General features: G+C 53.7%; 1 protein-coding gene across 7 annotated transcripts in view; it reads left to right on the top strand.

The window, feature by feature from the left end:
* Positions 1 to 7,307: 7,307 nt before the first annotated feature.
* The window catches only part of PHF20 (PHD finger protein 20), a 65,564-nt gene continuing 57,557 nt past the window's right edge, over positions 7,308 to 15,314 (top strand). For 4 of the 7 annotated variants that reach the window (XM_071573220.1, XM_071573219.1, XM_071573218.1 and 1 more), the window contains exons 1-3: positions 7,308 to 7,423; positions 9,529 to 9,577; positions 12,902 to 12,952. The gene's annotated coding sequence lies outside the window, so the exon portion shown is untranslated. Of the gene's footprint in view, positions 7,424 to 9,528; positions 9,578 to 10,919; positions 10,940 to 12,901; positions 12,953 to 15,314 lie in introns of those variants that run through there. The other 3 variants (XM_071573215.1, XM_071573216.1, XM_071573217.1) reach the window with 3 other exon arrangements.

Genomic DNA, 15,314 nt, shown 5'->3' with positions numbered 1-15,314 from the left:
TCGCCTTGGGTTAGGCAGGCCCAGGGGCTGCGCTGAGTGCCCCTGCCTCAGGAATGTGCAGCACAGGCTGGAGGAGGAGGAGGAGAACAGTGTGTGCATTCCCCAAGCAGGGAATCCAAGCTACTCCAAAGACACCAACAGGGCAAGCAGAAGAGGCTGCAGTGCCCCTTCAAGTGCCCCAGAGCCTGGCTCGACATTGCTGCATGAGCTGGAGGGACACATCACCCTGGCCCCTGGACACAAAGCTGCCTGCTGCAGGTGGGGGCCCTGCCACACACATGCCAGGAACCAGTGCAGAGAACAGGCAAGCCCTTTTCCTCTGTGTTCCAGGGAGCTTGGAGCTTCCCTGCACTGCCCAGCCCTGTGCAATGGAAGGGCTGCAGCTCCTGCTGCAGAGCAGGTGGTCACAAGAACTTCTCTGTGTGATGGGGACCTCATCGAAGAGGAAAGCTGATCTACCCACCCCCTTCTATTTCCTTTACCTCTTCCCCTATCTTCCCTCTGCTCCAGACAGTTTTGATTCTGGGTAACTGAGGGATCTTGACTGCAAGTGGGAGGTCCAGCAGTTTCGGGTCCATTTCCCAGGTATCTCCTTCTCCCAGGTGTGGTCTTTGGGGCCGAGCTGGGAACACACAGACAGCTCCACGGCAGTTGCAAGGCAGGGCAGGTGCTGAGGCCCTGGAGCAGCCTGCTGTGCCCCAGGCTGCCCAGTGCTCCCCTCTCTGCTGTGTGCCAGTGCTCTCAGCAGTGCCTCTGCCTGTTGGCAGGACACCAGGGAGATGGTGCTCCACAGGTCCTTCCCAGAGCATTCATGGTGCTGTGATCCTGCACTGAGTCCACACGGATTTTGCTCCAGGGGCACAACAGCTGGTCTCAATATACCCATGGGGCATTGTTACATCATGGGAGTGGCACATCACTGCGTTGCCACACTATTGTGAGAACAGCCTGTCATGTGGAGAGTGTCCACCAAACCTGCGAGTGGGGACCCCCTGGAGGCCGCCCTGGACAGGCCTGTGGGCCTCCCATTCTTTGTGACCCAGCTGAGGCGGCTCATGTCCCCAGGACCCTTCCCCCACCCTGTCCTGTCACCCAGGCAGGCAAGGCAGGTGTTCTCACAAACAGGTAGAAATGTGAGGAATTGCCATGGCAAAGATGCCCAGGTGTGGCTTTGCTTTTCCCCCTTTTCACTTTTTGGACCTTTGTACTGGTTTAAAGGTAAACCTGTGGTAGGAATGAACCCAACTCAAGAGAGGTTACATGTCAGAGTTACAATTTACTATTACAACAAATACAATGACACAGAGAAAAAAATGGTTTTTACCCACAAAAAAATGGATGTATACCCCAGCATCCTGGGGCACAAACAGAGGGGTGTTCATTGGCCCCTGTGCTGAGCCCCACGTGGTTCCTCTGAGTCCAGAGTAAAAGGAAAGGAAACCAGTTTGTGAAGATGATGGTCACAGTCTGGTCAAGAGTGGCAGTCTCAGTCCTTTCAAGGTTCTGGTCCTCCTCTGGATCCCATGAGTGGTACCAGAAGTCCCAAACCCAAAAGATTGTATCTGCTCAGGTTCAGGTGGGAATGCCCAGCACCTCCCACAGGGCAGGCAGTTTCACAATGGATGCTTTAACTCTGTAAGCCATGGGATAGTTTTGGAATCTTTGATGTTCTGGGTCATTGCACCAGTCTCTAATGGCCCATGAGCAGACATGGCCCCTCAGGCTGGGTGTGAAGGGGCTGATGCCTCCCTGGAGGGGAGTTATCACAGCTGAGTCACTGGTGTGAAGACAGAAACATTCCCATGCTTCACAGGGTTCTGATGCCAGCTTGTGGCATCAGGTGTGCCCTGGGCAGCTGCTGCAAAGGATCCATTATCAACAGTCCATCAGAAATGGCACAGAGGGTGTAGAAAACACAGTTTTGGTTACACCCACACAGTGACAAGCTGATCCTGGCCACTGTAACTAGGACAGGCACTTTACTAAATTGCAGATGCCAAAGTCTGTGTGCACACAAGTGAAGCAGAAAGCCACCAGGTTGATTCTCTTTCCCATCAGCAGTGATGTCCGGCCATGTCCCAGAGAGCCGAACTTGAGCACACGGAGCGGCTGCTCCGCAGGCAAACGTTGGAAACAAAGAATGTGGCCCCTTCCTCCTCCTTTCTATCACCTTTCTATCTCAGCTGACATCACAAGGGCTGCAATAGCCCTTTGGTCAGTGTGGCTCAACTGGCCTGGGGGTGTGATCCCTCCCAGCACCTTGCCCTGCGCTGGGCAGCAATGTCACAGTGCTGGTGCCATGCCCAGCAGGAGTCACAACACAGGGGTGTTGCCAACACCTTTCCTGCTCCCAATGCAAAGCACAGCACTCCGAGGGCTGCAGTGGGGAAATGAACTCCAGCTCAGCCAGAGCCAGTGCAGGAATAAATTCTTTATTGACAAAAGCAGGCTGTGAGGTCTTTGCTGTCTGGGGGCTCTTCACGTCCCGGCACACGCCTTGCTCTCCTCAGAGGGGCTTTGGGTGCACAGCTCTGCACACCCTCCAGCCTGGGCAGGGGGCTTGGGACCCACCGGAGGGACGGGCTGTCAGGAAGACTGTGGGCCCACAGAGGGGAGGGTGTCCTCAGCAGCACAGCTCTGCTTTCCACCTTGGGATGTGGCTTGCTCAGTGGGTGCTGGGAAATCCTGATCAGGGCTCGGTGCAGGTCCACATAGACAAATCTGCTGTATTGCAGAGCGAGTGATCTGTTTGGCCTTGGTCTTTACACCCGAACTTCTGCCTGAGGTTGTTGCTTTCACTTCTTCCTCCATGCTCTTCTCCACCATTTCAAGAACCTCAGGCTCCAAGGTTTTGGCACAGCCAGTCCTTTCTGCAGGGCACTTTTGTTTGACCCGTCCGTCAGCAGCAACATCTGCCTTCCCCTGTGAGCCAACATCAGTGCTGACCTTCCTGGGCAGCTTGGCACCCTTCTGCCCCAATTTCACTGTGGTCTGTCTTGTCTTGTGTAGAGGTGGGTAAGAAGGTTTGTGACCCTTCAGCCGCCGCTCTGCCGGGCGGGAAGTGTTGGTGGCTTCAGGCAGTTTAGGGCCACGCTTTGATTTGGCCAAAGCTGGACGAGTCATTTCCTGAAATGGGAGTCCAGGTTGTGGCTTGGTGTTGCCTGGACAAGCACTCAAGCCCCTGTGTGCTGAGCATTGCCAGGGGCCCAGGGCAGCCCTCTGCTGCAGGCAGGCAGCGGGGCCAGGAGAGCAGGGCTGCCCTGGGCACGGCGTGTGCTGGCACTTGGCCCTCCCACCTGTGCCCACCCAGCCCCCGGCGCTGGCACAGCCCCAACCCGCGGGGCCTTTCCCCGCCAACACACCCTTTGCCCACCTCTTGGCACCTCAACTCCTGCTCTGCCCGCAGCTTCTGCCTGGTCAGGTACTGCCTGTACTCATTGAACTCCTTCAGAGTGCACACCACCTGTGGAGGGACAGGGCAGAACCCCCCGGGCTCTGTCAGACCACGCAGAACTGCCTTCCCCGAAGCAGCCCCGGCCCAGTGGGGGGGAGCTGCTCCCCTGCACACCATTGCCCCCACTGCCCCCTTAGGGGCCCTTGATTGCCCCCCAGCTAGGGCTGAGCCTTGCTCCCCACCCCTGTCCTGGCTGCCTCCCCATCACACGGGGCAGCCTGAGCAGAGCAGGACTGGCACCTGCCAGGGGGATGCTGGTGCTACTTCTGCTCCCAGGAACACCAGCCCACGGCCCTGCCCTCTGCCTGCAGCAAGGGCTGCAGCAAGTGCTCTGGAAACCTGCTTGGACAGGGCTGCTCCTCATCAGCGTGATGACCAAACCTGCCTTGTTGTCACTGGTGACCAAGCCCTGTCTCTTCAGCAGCTTCAGGACGTCCTTGCGTGTGTGGTAGTCCCGCAGGATGGGGTCATGCAGGCAGTTGTAGGCTATGCTGAGGTGGTGGTTGTAGGGATCATCCAGGGTGAAAAAAGGAAGTGGCTGGCAAAGCTGTAAGAGATTTTCCAGAGGGTGAAGGAGTCAGGAAAGGGCAGCAGTGCAAGGCCACACAGTATGCATGAAAAAGTCAAGCTTGAGGACCAAGTCCTCTCCATCTTTCTGAAGGCAGAGGCTCACACAGCCAGGCTGTGGGGACAGGCTGGGCTGGGCTGGGCTGGACTGGGCTGGGCTGGGCGGGGGGAGAGAAGACAAACCCCACCAGCAAACGCCAGCAGCAACCAGGCCCCTTTGGCCACCAGCAAGAGCTGCAGCCCTGCCCAGAAATGAGCCTTCAGAGGTGAAGCCCAGCAGTTCCAATACAGCCAGTGGGGAAAGCATGGAACCAGTCGCCTTGGGTTAGGCAGGCCCAGGGGCTGCGCTGAGTGCCCCTGCCTCGGGAATGTGCAGCACAGGCTGGAGGAGGAGGAGGAGAACAGTGTGTGCATTCCCCAAGCAGGGAATCCAAGCTACTCCAAAGACACCAACAGGGCAAGCAGAAGAGGCTGCAGTGCCCCTTCAAGTGCCCCAGAGCCTGGCTCGACATTGCTGCATGAGCTGGAGGGACACATCACCCTGGCCCCTGGACACAAAGCTGCCTGCTGCAGGTGGGGGCCCTGCCACACACATGCCAGGAACCAGTGCAGAGAACAGGCAAGCCCTTTTCCTCTGTGTTCCAGGGAGCTTGGAGCTTCCCTGCACTGCCCAGCCCTGTGCAATGGAAGGGCTGCAGCTCCTGCTGCAGAGCAGGTGGTCACAAGAACTTCTCTGTGTGATGGGGACCTCATCGAAGAGGAAAGCTGATCTACCCACCCCCTTCTATTTCCTTTACCTCTTCCCCTATCTTCCCTCTGCTCCAGACAGTTTTGATTCTGGGTAACTGAGGGATCTTGACTGCAAGTGGGAGGTCCAGCAGTTTCGGGTCCATTTCCCAGGTATCTCCTTCTCCCAGGTGTGGTCTTTGGGGCCGAGCTGGGAACACACAGACAGCTCCACGGCAGTTGCAAGGCAGGGCAGGTGCTGAGGCCCTGGAGCAGCCTGCTGTGCCCCAGGCTGCCCAGTGCTCCCCTCTCTGCTGTGTGCCAGTGCTCTCAGCAGTGCCTCTGCCTGTTGGCAGGACACCAGGGAGATGGTGCTCCACAGGTCCTTCCCAGAGCATTCATGGTGCTGTGATCCTGCACTGAGTCCACACGGATTTTGCTCCAGGGGCACAACAGCTGGTCTCAATATACCCATGGGGCATTGTTACATCATGGGAGTGGCACATCACTGCGTTGCCACACTCTTGTGACCACATCCTGTCGCACAGAGAGTGTGCCCCAATCCCCTCTTCCTGGCTGAGTGCTGAGCCACAGGGGCCATGAGCCCCACCCTGCATTCATCTGGCATAGCCTGTGATGTTTTGAGCGTGGTGATGTCCCTGCAAGGAAATGCACTGAAGTTTCCAGCACAGAACTACGGGAGGACACACAAGGACAGGAGAAAGAAGGTCTGTGCCTGAAGGGACAGACAAAAGCAGTGCTCCTCTGTCTATTTTTGGCCCCTTCCTTGGCTGCAATACTTAGTGTGTCCATATTTACTGCCTTCTTTGATGTGTTGGAAAACACTGGACCCAAAGGGATCCAGCTGATCCAAGCAGGATCTGTCTGTGACCTGGCTCAGAACAGACAGAGACAGGCCAGGTGTGTGTGGCACAGCACTGTTCCCAGTCCCTGGGATGGGCTCCATGGCCCAGCAGAACTGGCAGGCATGGCTAATGTTCGAGTGCTCCTGGTCGTTTTACCCATGGATGCTTACACTGGATAGAGGAGCTGGGCCCCTGCACAGTGCACAAGGAGAAATGACACCAGTTGGCACAGACACATCTGTGAGCTGCCACAGGCCATGTGCTCTCAGTGGGAACAGCAAAATGAGTGATTCCAGTGGGATCTAGGAAGACTCATTTCTGGGGAGAAGAAATTAAATACAGTGCCATTGAAAACCCCCTTACACAAATACTATGATGGTGTTTTGGAAAATAAAATAAATATTTCCCCCAGTATTTTGGAGTGCTACTTTTATTTCATTTTTTTCCTCCATTTGTTTTTCTCTTCTGGAAACCTGCAATGTTAAGAACCCAATGTCAAGAAGTCCAAACTGGTAACTACATTTCCAATCCCCCTTTTCCCCTGTTGCAGTACTTTTAGCAAGCTACTGTGCTTCTGGAGATTCCCAGCACATCTCACAGCCTCTGCCAAAGCACTAACACGTGCTGCTGTGCAGCGATGGGGACAGTGTTTTAAGGCAGTAACGGTGGCACTGGGCGGAGGTTGGTGGCACAGAACAGCCACATGTGTGTCGCGACAGCAGCTCCGGGGCTGCAGGAGGACAAAAAGGGCCGGCAGCAGCTCCCGGGGCTGCAGGAGGAGGAGGAGGAGAAGGACCGGCAGCAGCTCCCGGGGCTGTTGGAGAAGGACCGGCAGCAGCTCCCGGGGCTGTTGGAGAAGGACCGGGAGCAGCTCCGGGGCTGCAGGAGGAGGAGGAGGAGAAGGACTGGCAGCAGCTCCCGGGGCTGTTGGAGAAGGACCGGGAGCAGCTCCCGGGGCTGCAGGAGAAGTAGCAGCAGGAGGACCGACAGCAGCTCCGGGGTTGTAGGAGGAGAAAGACCGGCAGCAGCTCCGGGGCTGCAGGAGGAGGAGCAGAAGGACCGGCAGCAGCTCCGGGGCTGCAGGAGGAGCAGGAGCGGAGGAACGAGCTCCGAACCCGGCCCGCGCTGTGCCGGTGCTGGACCCCTCGGCACCTCTGCTGGTCTGGGGGCGCTGGGTGGGACTTGATTAGTCCTTCCAGGAAACCCACCTGAACCAGGAAGTTTGTCCGCCCGCGGTGGCAAACGCTGTAGTGTTTGCCTTTAGGAACTCCAGCGTGTGAAGGGTTTTAATTTTCTCAGTCTGAGTTTGGCTTTAAACCATCGCGAAACTAAAAAAGGGAAAGCACGGCCCTTTTACCCAGAGAAGATTCCGCAGTCCTGGGGTGGCACCGGCGGGACCCCTCGGGTGGGCGCTGCCCGGCACACGAGGCGATACCGGGGCACCGAACCCAGCGGCGGCGCTGGGTGTGTGTGGGAACCTCAGTGAGACCGGAAAAGGGGCGGAGGGCGGGGCGGGGGCGGGCCGGGCCGCCCGCTCGCTGTCCCCGCCGGTGTCCGCCCCGCCACTCCCGTTCACCCGCCATTCATCCTCCCGCGGCCCCGCCCCCTCTCGCCCCTCCCGCGGCCCCGGCCCCTCTCGCCCCTCCCACGGCCCCGCCCCTCGCCCCGCCCCTCGCCCCGGCCCCGCCCCCGGCGCCGCAGCCTGGCGGCCATTTTGTGCGGCTGCGGTGTGCTCGCGGGGCTCGGCGGCCGCGGGCCCGGGCGGGGCGGCTGCGTTCGGGCTGAGCCTTTTTCCCGTGCGGAGCCCTCGGTAAGAGCGCGGCGGCGGCGCCCGGGCGGGCCGGGCCGTCTGCTCTGCTCTGCCCTGCCCTGCCCTGTCCTGTCCCGCCCTGCGGGTCCGCGGTGCGGCGGGGAGGCGCGGGGAGGGAGGCCGGGCGGGCGCGGGCGCGGCCCCGGCCCCGGCCCCGGCCCCGGCCCCGGCCCCGGCCCCGCGCACAAAGGGCCGGGCCGGGCGGCGCATCTTCCTCTCGCCCGTGGGCCCGGGGCCGCTTCGCCGTGCCCCACGCGCTGTGCTCCGCAGCCCGGGCCGGCCCCGGCGCTGCCTCCGGCCCGCCCCGCCCCGCCGAAGGAGCCGCCCGGGGGCCGCGGAGCTGCGCGGGCAGGGCCGGGCGCTGCGGCGGCATCGGCACAGTGACCTTGCGGCGGGCCGGGGCTGTGCCGGGGGGGCTGTGCTCGGGGGGCGGGACGGGAACGGGACCCGCGTGGGGCAGTCCCTGCCCCGTCTGGGCTTCGCCGCGCCCGGGGGAGGTTCCTCCGGACGGTGCCGCCGACTGGAGCCTTCTGCGCCGGTGTGTCCCGTGAAGTCTGGGGCGCTTCTCCAGCATTTTGGAGCATTAACGGGCATTTTGTCCCGTTAAGGTATTTTAAAACAGCTGAAGTTATTGTGGCCTCTTGCGCTGCCCCGGGAGCCGCCTCGTGGCGAGCACTTGGGAGGCACCGTGGGGCCCTTCCCGGCCGGCCTGGCTCCAGGCACGGCTTACTGCCCCAGGTGGGTTCTTGTACCGGCTGACTTGGTGTGGACACACAGTCTGGCCGCACCAGGGCTGGGCTCAGCAGAACAGTCTGTCAGTACAATTTTGGGAAACAGTTGCATCTCCTTTCCTTACTGCAAATCTGGGTACCAGAGATGTTTCTGTGATTCCAGGCTGTTGTTTCTGGCCTAAAAGCTTGACAGTAGATCAGGAGGGATCGATCACGCTGATGAGCCCAAGTTGGCCAAAATAAGTATCATCTTTCTGAGTACGAAATTTGGTGTTGTATGAAGTAGAAGAATTAAACCAAGCATTAAAAAGAGTGATAGTGACTTGAATTAACCTTTTCTAAGTGTCTGTACAGCAGCTTCTATTTGAGCATCTCTGTAACAGAAATGCTTTTGACCTGGATTTATTTAGTTTTCTATAATCAGTAAGGACCCTTTCCCAGGACCAATTTTCAAAAAAAAGCCAAGTGCAAAGACTTCAGCAAAGATCAGTAATCATATAATTCTTTCTTTAATTTTTGTGTAACTTTAAATAGTTTCATAATGGAAGGTGGCTTCCATGAACGTGCTTCATTTGCCCTAAGTCAGCTCGTGGAAGAGTTCAGTTTACATTGCTGCTGATAAGTTTGTGGATGTCTCCTCAATGGAAATAAAATGTTACTTGAGCAGGCTTAGAGTAAAATCTGTTTGCCTGTAATCCAGAGTAATTAATTAGGGTCAAGTTGGGAAATGCGACGGGAGTAGTAATTGCTCATAACAGTGCTGCCTTGACTGAAATGTAAGAGGCATGTAATTAATTCTTACCTTTAATTGGCTAAGTTCTCTGTAGCACTTTCTTTTGCTGTAGTTCCTGGATGATCTCGGCAGTGATACTGACCTAAATTCTCCCCCTTGGCCAGGGAAGGAGAGCAGGATCCCTAATTTGGTTGTAGGTGGTGATAAATGCTCTGTAACTGCACGTTTTCTTTGTAACTGCACCTGTAGGAGCTCAGCATTGTGTGTAGCTGTAACTGGCCAGACTTTGACAGGAGCTTACAGTGGCTGTCCCAGCGTTTGTCCCCTCTGTCCTGCCCACGTGTGAGCGATTCATTGTGGACTGAGCTGGAGAGGGTACAGGGCAGGGCGAGCATTCACTGCTCAGGCCCTGCAGGTGGGTGTTAGCAGGGTTTGTGCTGCAGCCCTGTGTGCATGCAGTGGGGTTTGTTAAATCTAAGAAAAAAGAAAAGGTGGTGAATATCCTTTGGGATTTACTTTGGTGCATCATATTAAGAAGTCTTGTGAATTGTTTTTGAGAGTTCATTGAACAAGTCTACTCCTTTATTTTTTGCTTCATTTTATTCCTTATCTTCATACTTCTGTTCCTTGCCTGCCTGTAGGTTTGCTTTGAGTCCTTGCGCTTCCTTGGCAGAAAAATACCTTTTTCAGGTAAGAAATGGTGACTTGGAGCTCTCAATTTGTCTTTGCTGTCAAAATGGCAGTAGCTACATGGCCTGTGTATTTCAGAAAACCTTTTTGGAACCACGGGGATGTGATTTTCAGGTGTTTTTTGCCTGCAGGCCCAGCGAGTGTCCCTCTGTGTGGTGTGTTGTGTCCATGCAGGCAGTAATGCCTGTTGGAGCAGGAGCACTTCTTAGGAGGCTTACTAGTCTGTTGACATGCCTTTGTGTGTTTCTGTGGGGCTGCTTTGAGGTAGAGGGGACACACCATTGAGTAACCTGTGGTTTTGCCTCATGACCATGGAGATGATAGGAAGTGGGATGGCAAGCCCACCTGTGGCCCAGCACACAGTGAGAGCAGGAACTGCTGCCACAGGAGATCCCTCAGCCATCAGTGCAGCTCCAGACACAACAGGAGGGCTGGTGTTACTTCTGATCCTCTTGAAGGGACCTGCAGCTCATATGTACAAGAAATGAGGAACGAGTGTGATGACCAGAACTAGAAGGGCCCTGCCTGCAGCCAGGTGGGCAGCAGGATCTCTGGACTATGTGGATCCAATGGCCTGGCACACAGGAGTGTAGGGCTTTAGCTGACACGAGCACAGTGTGTCCTGGTGCCATCAAGGTCTGTAGGGGTGGAATCCATCTGTGTTTCTGGGGTGACATGGAGATCCCAACAGTGACTGTACTGGAAGCTGAAATGAGCCTGACTGTGAATGAATGGCAAAAACACCCCCTTGTGACTGGCCCACAGGCCCTGTCTATCCTTGGCATAGATTACCTCAAGAGAGTGTATATCAGAGACCCAGAAGGGTGCCACTGGGCTTTTGGGATCACTGCTGCAGAGACAGGGGAAATGACAGTTGTGTAGCTTGCCTGGTCTCTCAGAGGACCTCTCTGCCGTGGGACTGCTGGGGCTGAAGAACAAAGTTTACTGGATGACACCACAGCAGTGCAATGTCAGCACTGCTGCATGAACTGGGGCTCTGTGACCCCCATCCACGAGATTATTTGTGAACTGCAGAGCCAGGGGCTGGTCAGCAAGGCTCACTCACCCTTTAATAGCCCCATCTAGCCAGTGTGTAAGTCCAGTGGAGAGTGGAGGGTGACAGTCAACTGCTGCTGTGCCGGACATGCTGGAGCTCCAGTGTGAGCTGGAGTCCAGGGCAGCCAAGTGGTGCCACCATCGACATTGCCAATGCCTTTTTCTCCATTCCGTTGGCAGCAGAGTGCAGGCCACAGTTTGCTTTCACCTGGAAGGGGGTGCAGTACACCTGGAATCGACTGCCCCAGGGGTGGAAACACAGTCCCACCATTTGCCATGGACTGATCCAGACTGCACTGGAAAAGGGTGAGGCTCCAGAACATCTCCAGGATATTGATGACATCATTGTATGGGGGAACACAGCAGGGGAGGTTTTTGAGAAAGGAGAGGGGATAATCCAAATCCTTCTGAAGGCCAGTTTTGCCATGAAGCAAAGTAAGGTCAAGGGACCTGCCTAGGAAATTCAGTTTCTAGGAGTGAAATGGCACGATGGACATCATCAGATTGCAGTGGATGTGGTCATCAAAATGGCAGCTCTGCCCCACTGACCAGCAGGAAGGAAACACAGGCTTCCCTGGGTGCTGTGGGTGTTTGGAGGATGCATGTTCCAGATTGCAGATTGTCAGGCCTCGCTGTTTGGGGACCTGGAAGAGGAACAATTTTAGGTGGGGTCCTGAACAACAGCAAGCTTTTGAACAAGTTAAATAGGAGATTGCCTGTGCAGTAGCCCTTGGGCCAGTCAGGACAGGACAAAATGTGAAAAATGTGCTCTACTCTGTAGCTGGGGAGAATGGTCCTTCCTGGAGTCTGTGGCAAAAGTACCCAGGGAGACTTGAGGATGACCCTGGATACAAAGATACAGCACCTGTCACACCCCAGCTGAGAAAGAGATGCTGGGAGCCTGTGGAGGGGTTTGAGCTGCTTCCCAAGTGACTGGCACCAAGGCCCAGCTCCTCCTGGCACCCTGACTGCCAGTGCTGGGCTGTATATTCAGAGGGAAAGCCCCTTGGGCAAGGAGGGGGCACTGCTGCAGGGAGCCAGCCCTGAGCTCCTGGTGCAGCTTTAACCAGATGGCAGCACACCAGCCCTCCTGCCCTGGAAGACTTCTGGGATGGGTAGAACCCACCACCGTGGACAAATGAACTCAGCAGCTGTCTTGGAGGGAGGGCCATTGATTGTGGAAGTGATACCTGTGCCTGTGTGTGTATGTGTGTATCTTGGGAAGGTGTAGGATTCGGGCATGATGGAGATGGTATAGAATAAGGTCCTGGATCTGGCCAGGGCAGAGTTAATTTTTGCAGTAGCCAGGAAGGGGGCATGGCCAGGACCTGGAGGTTATTCCATACCACTTCACTGTTATTTTCTGGGAATGGGGAAAAGGCTCCCTCCTGGGTCTGAGTGGCTGTGATAGGTCTCTGCACTGAGCCTTCACTTGGGAATTGCTCACGTCTCCTGTATGCTTTTGTTATGAATATTGTTGCTCTTACTGTTCCTTTTCTTACCTCCTTGCTGTTTCCAGTATATTGTTCCTATCTCGACCTGTGATCTTCACCTCTTGTGCCTCTGATTGTCTCCAGCCACTGCAGGGGAGGGGGGAGTGAGTGATCCCAGCATGGCTGGGAGGGGTTTCAGTGGACACAGGGAATTGGAGAACACCATTCCTAAACCATGACAGGTTCTGTACAGCCTTGGTTCAGGTGGAAATCAGGAGAAAAGGCATTGGAGTGTCTGATCTGCAGCCTGAATTGAGCCTATGGCCTGTGCCACTCCTGCAGTGCCAAGAAACCTGTGCGTGTTGACAGGAATTGGATTTGTGGATGAAGGAACTGCTCTGGAGAAACTCTTTTAGTTCATTTCTTGGATGGGCAAAACAGCTCCTTCTGCCACATGGTGAATGTAGTTTATCCAGCTGAGGTTGTTGTTAACAGGAGAGGACTGCTGAGTTAATAGGTAGTTAGTTAATACTCCAATACCTGGTGTACCAAAGTAGGAGTAATGATAGTTACTGGTGACTTCTGTTTGACACAGGGTAAATAAATTATGGAGAAAAGCAGAGGGAATATCTGTCTGTAAGTGTCTCTTCAGTTTCTCTCTAATCTGGCTCACAGCAGCCTGCTGACCTGTAATTAAATATTTGCATTAAATTCATATTCTAGAGGTGTTGCTCTATTACTGGGTTATCATTAATTGTAAAGAAAATATTTTTCTGAGCTATGAACTACTTTTAGTCTCAGAATTCACATGACTTGTATTTTTCCTTCCCTGTAGTTGTACATCAGTGATTGGAATGTTTGTGGCTACGTAACAAGTTTCTTCTAGGTGAGTATAAGCATAGATACTTGTTTTTGTTGATTGTAGTTTTTCTTTCAGCTTTTGAAGTTTTGCTTTAAAATTGAGAGTTTAATTCTTGCAGAGGTGGTGTGAATAATATTTATCTACATTAAATTCTTACATTCTTAAAGACTGTGCATTTTCAGTTTGAGGGAAAATGTCAGTCTCAATAAAGTAGGTTTCCCCTAGTGTTGCTTTATTTAGGAAAAACTTGCATTATTTCATGTGACTCAAACCTTTTTTCCAAAATGTTTTTGCATGTTTAGTGTTTAGGAATGTTTGTCTTTTACCTTTGGTATTTTAGAGGGAAAAAAAAGGGGAAACCAGAACAGCTAAATAGGACATGATCAAATGACTGAAAAAAATTGTTTTCACTAATGAGTATTTGTTTCTTTAATTGCACTTGGTAATTCAAATAGATTTTATTATAGAAAATATATTTAATTTTCTGCTAAATGACTCCTATTCGTACTTTCTGCCTCCATGTTGCTCTGCTGCAGTTTCACCACCAGTTTGCACTGAGCACAGTTGGATGAAGTGTTGCTGAGGGCATGAAAATGACATTCTCTGCCCTGTAATCATGGGCAGAGTGAGAGATCTGCTCAGTTTTGTCACTGAGTACTTTATGAAAATCTTGGATTCTGCCTGAGGAGGAGAGCAAATGTAGATTTTTATTGGTGTCAGTTCTGTTTATGTATAAACTAGAGGAGAAGTAGGAGTCTGAAATCCAGCATCTTACCCCATGTGGGAATGTTTCAGTGTACAATATTCTTACTATGGAAATGTTAAGTGTCAGTTCAGGAGCCACTTTCAGTGTTGGGGGGCTCAGAGTTTGCCTGTGTAGTTGTTAATTGAATCTGGGAAGCTTTTAAAGTAAGAAATGAGTCGTGGGGATGATCTAGTTAAGGACTCCAGGTTATGCAAATAAGAACTGCTTATAGCCCAGTGTCTTTGAAATGTGTCTGTTGAGTAGAAAAAGGAAGGTGGTGCAGGATTCCTTGGAATTGGTTGAAGTGTCAGAAGGTCTTGTTTGGATTAAATCTTTCCTGTTTCTTCTCCTGTTGCTTTACAAAAAACAGCTCCAACCCCAAAGACTTGACTAGAGAACTGAGACATTGTGGTTTGAAATACCAGAGTGAAGGGCTTCACCTGAACCTTAGTCCTAAATCCTGCTGTGACGTGGCACAGACAGCACAGGCAGGAGTGTGGGTAGCCTGGGATGGACAGCTGGCACACAAGCTGTTCTGGCGGGTTTTATGGTGCTGTGTGGGGTGGAACCCAGTGAGGCACAGTCCATGGTGGCAGTGCTGCTGCGGGCACGGCCGGGGGGCAGAGATGTTTTTGTCTGCAGGCAGTAACTCTGTTGCAATCAGCTTCCCAAGTGAGTGCCAACACGGTTTAAGTGGCGTGTGTTTGTGAGACTTGCATTTAGTGTTCGTAAGATGCCATGGAGATTGTATGATGTAAATGCTGTCCTAAACACTGTTTTGCAGTCTGCCATCACAGCTTTTCCCAGCTGCAGGTGAGTGGTTCAGCACAGCATGGCTGAGCTCTCACCCACCTGCAGGGTGTGCTGATCGTAGGGGTGAGCGAACTGCCTGAGGCTTCCATTGCTTTGCCACTGGTGGACATGTGGGGCTGGTGTTGTGTGTGCAGATGATGGAAGTAAAGGGTCAAAACTAACTATTGCAGAGCAAAAAATCCCTGATGTGCAAAGTGTGGATAGACTTAGTCCTTGGCAGTTTCACCCTGGGCATTAGGTGTGCCAGCAGGTCTGGAACAGTGGAGAGGGTGGGTGAGGCAGCTCAGGCTTTGTGGGAATCAACTGTAAGTGTGTTTTGTCCCAGAAGGAAACAACAAACTCGTGTTGCTTGTGTAGGGATGGCAGTGCTGCCTGTGGTGCCCAGGGCAGTTGCACGTGTGCTGCATCTCCAGGGAACACAGCACAGTCTCTGGCTGGCTGGTTTTCCTTTGTGGTGTTGCCAGTGCTTTGTGTTCCCTGTCCTGCCATGTGATCCTACTGAGTGCCCCACAGGAACTGGACAGCTGGCTTACAGTCCAGAATAAAACTGACATTTGCAATGCAAAGTAGTACTATATTTATGCAAACTGTCCAAGTTTACAGTTCTCCTATATCAGGTCAGAGAACTATGTGTTTTCTCTGTTGTATCCTTCTGGCAGAGAGAGGGAAGTGCCCGGGTTTGTTGTGGATGCACAAAAGAAAGAAGGCGGTAAGAGACTGAATTGTAGGAGGGAACTGCTTTTCTTCTGAGCTGCTTATGAACCACTGCATTGAGACAATACAAAATTTGAAAGTGTGGCTGATTTCAAGGCAGAGGTTTTGGTGTGT

Source organism: Pithys albifrons, chromosome 18 (assembly GCF_047495875.1).
Source record: "Pithys albifrons albifrons isolate INPA30051 chromosome 18, PitAlb_v1, whole genome shotgun sequence".
NCBI classification, from domain to species: Eukaryota; Metazoa; Chordata; class Aves; order Passeriformes; family Thamnophilidae; genus Pithys; species Pithys albifrons.
The sequence above is the reverse complement of the archived record's forward strand: the minus strand, read 5'-3'. Positions and strand labels throughout refer to the sequence as shown.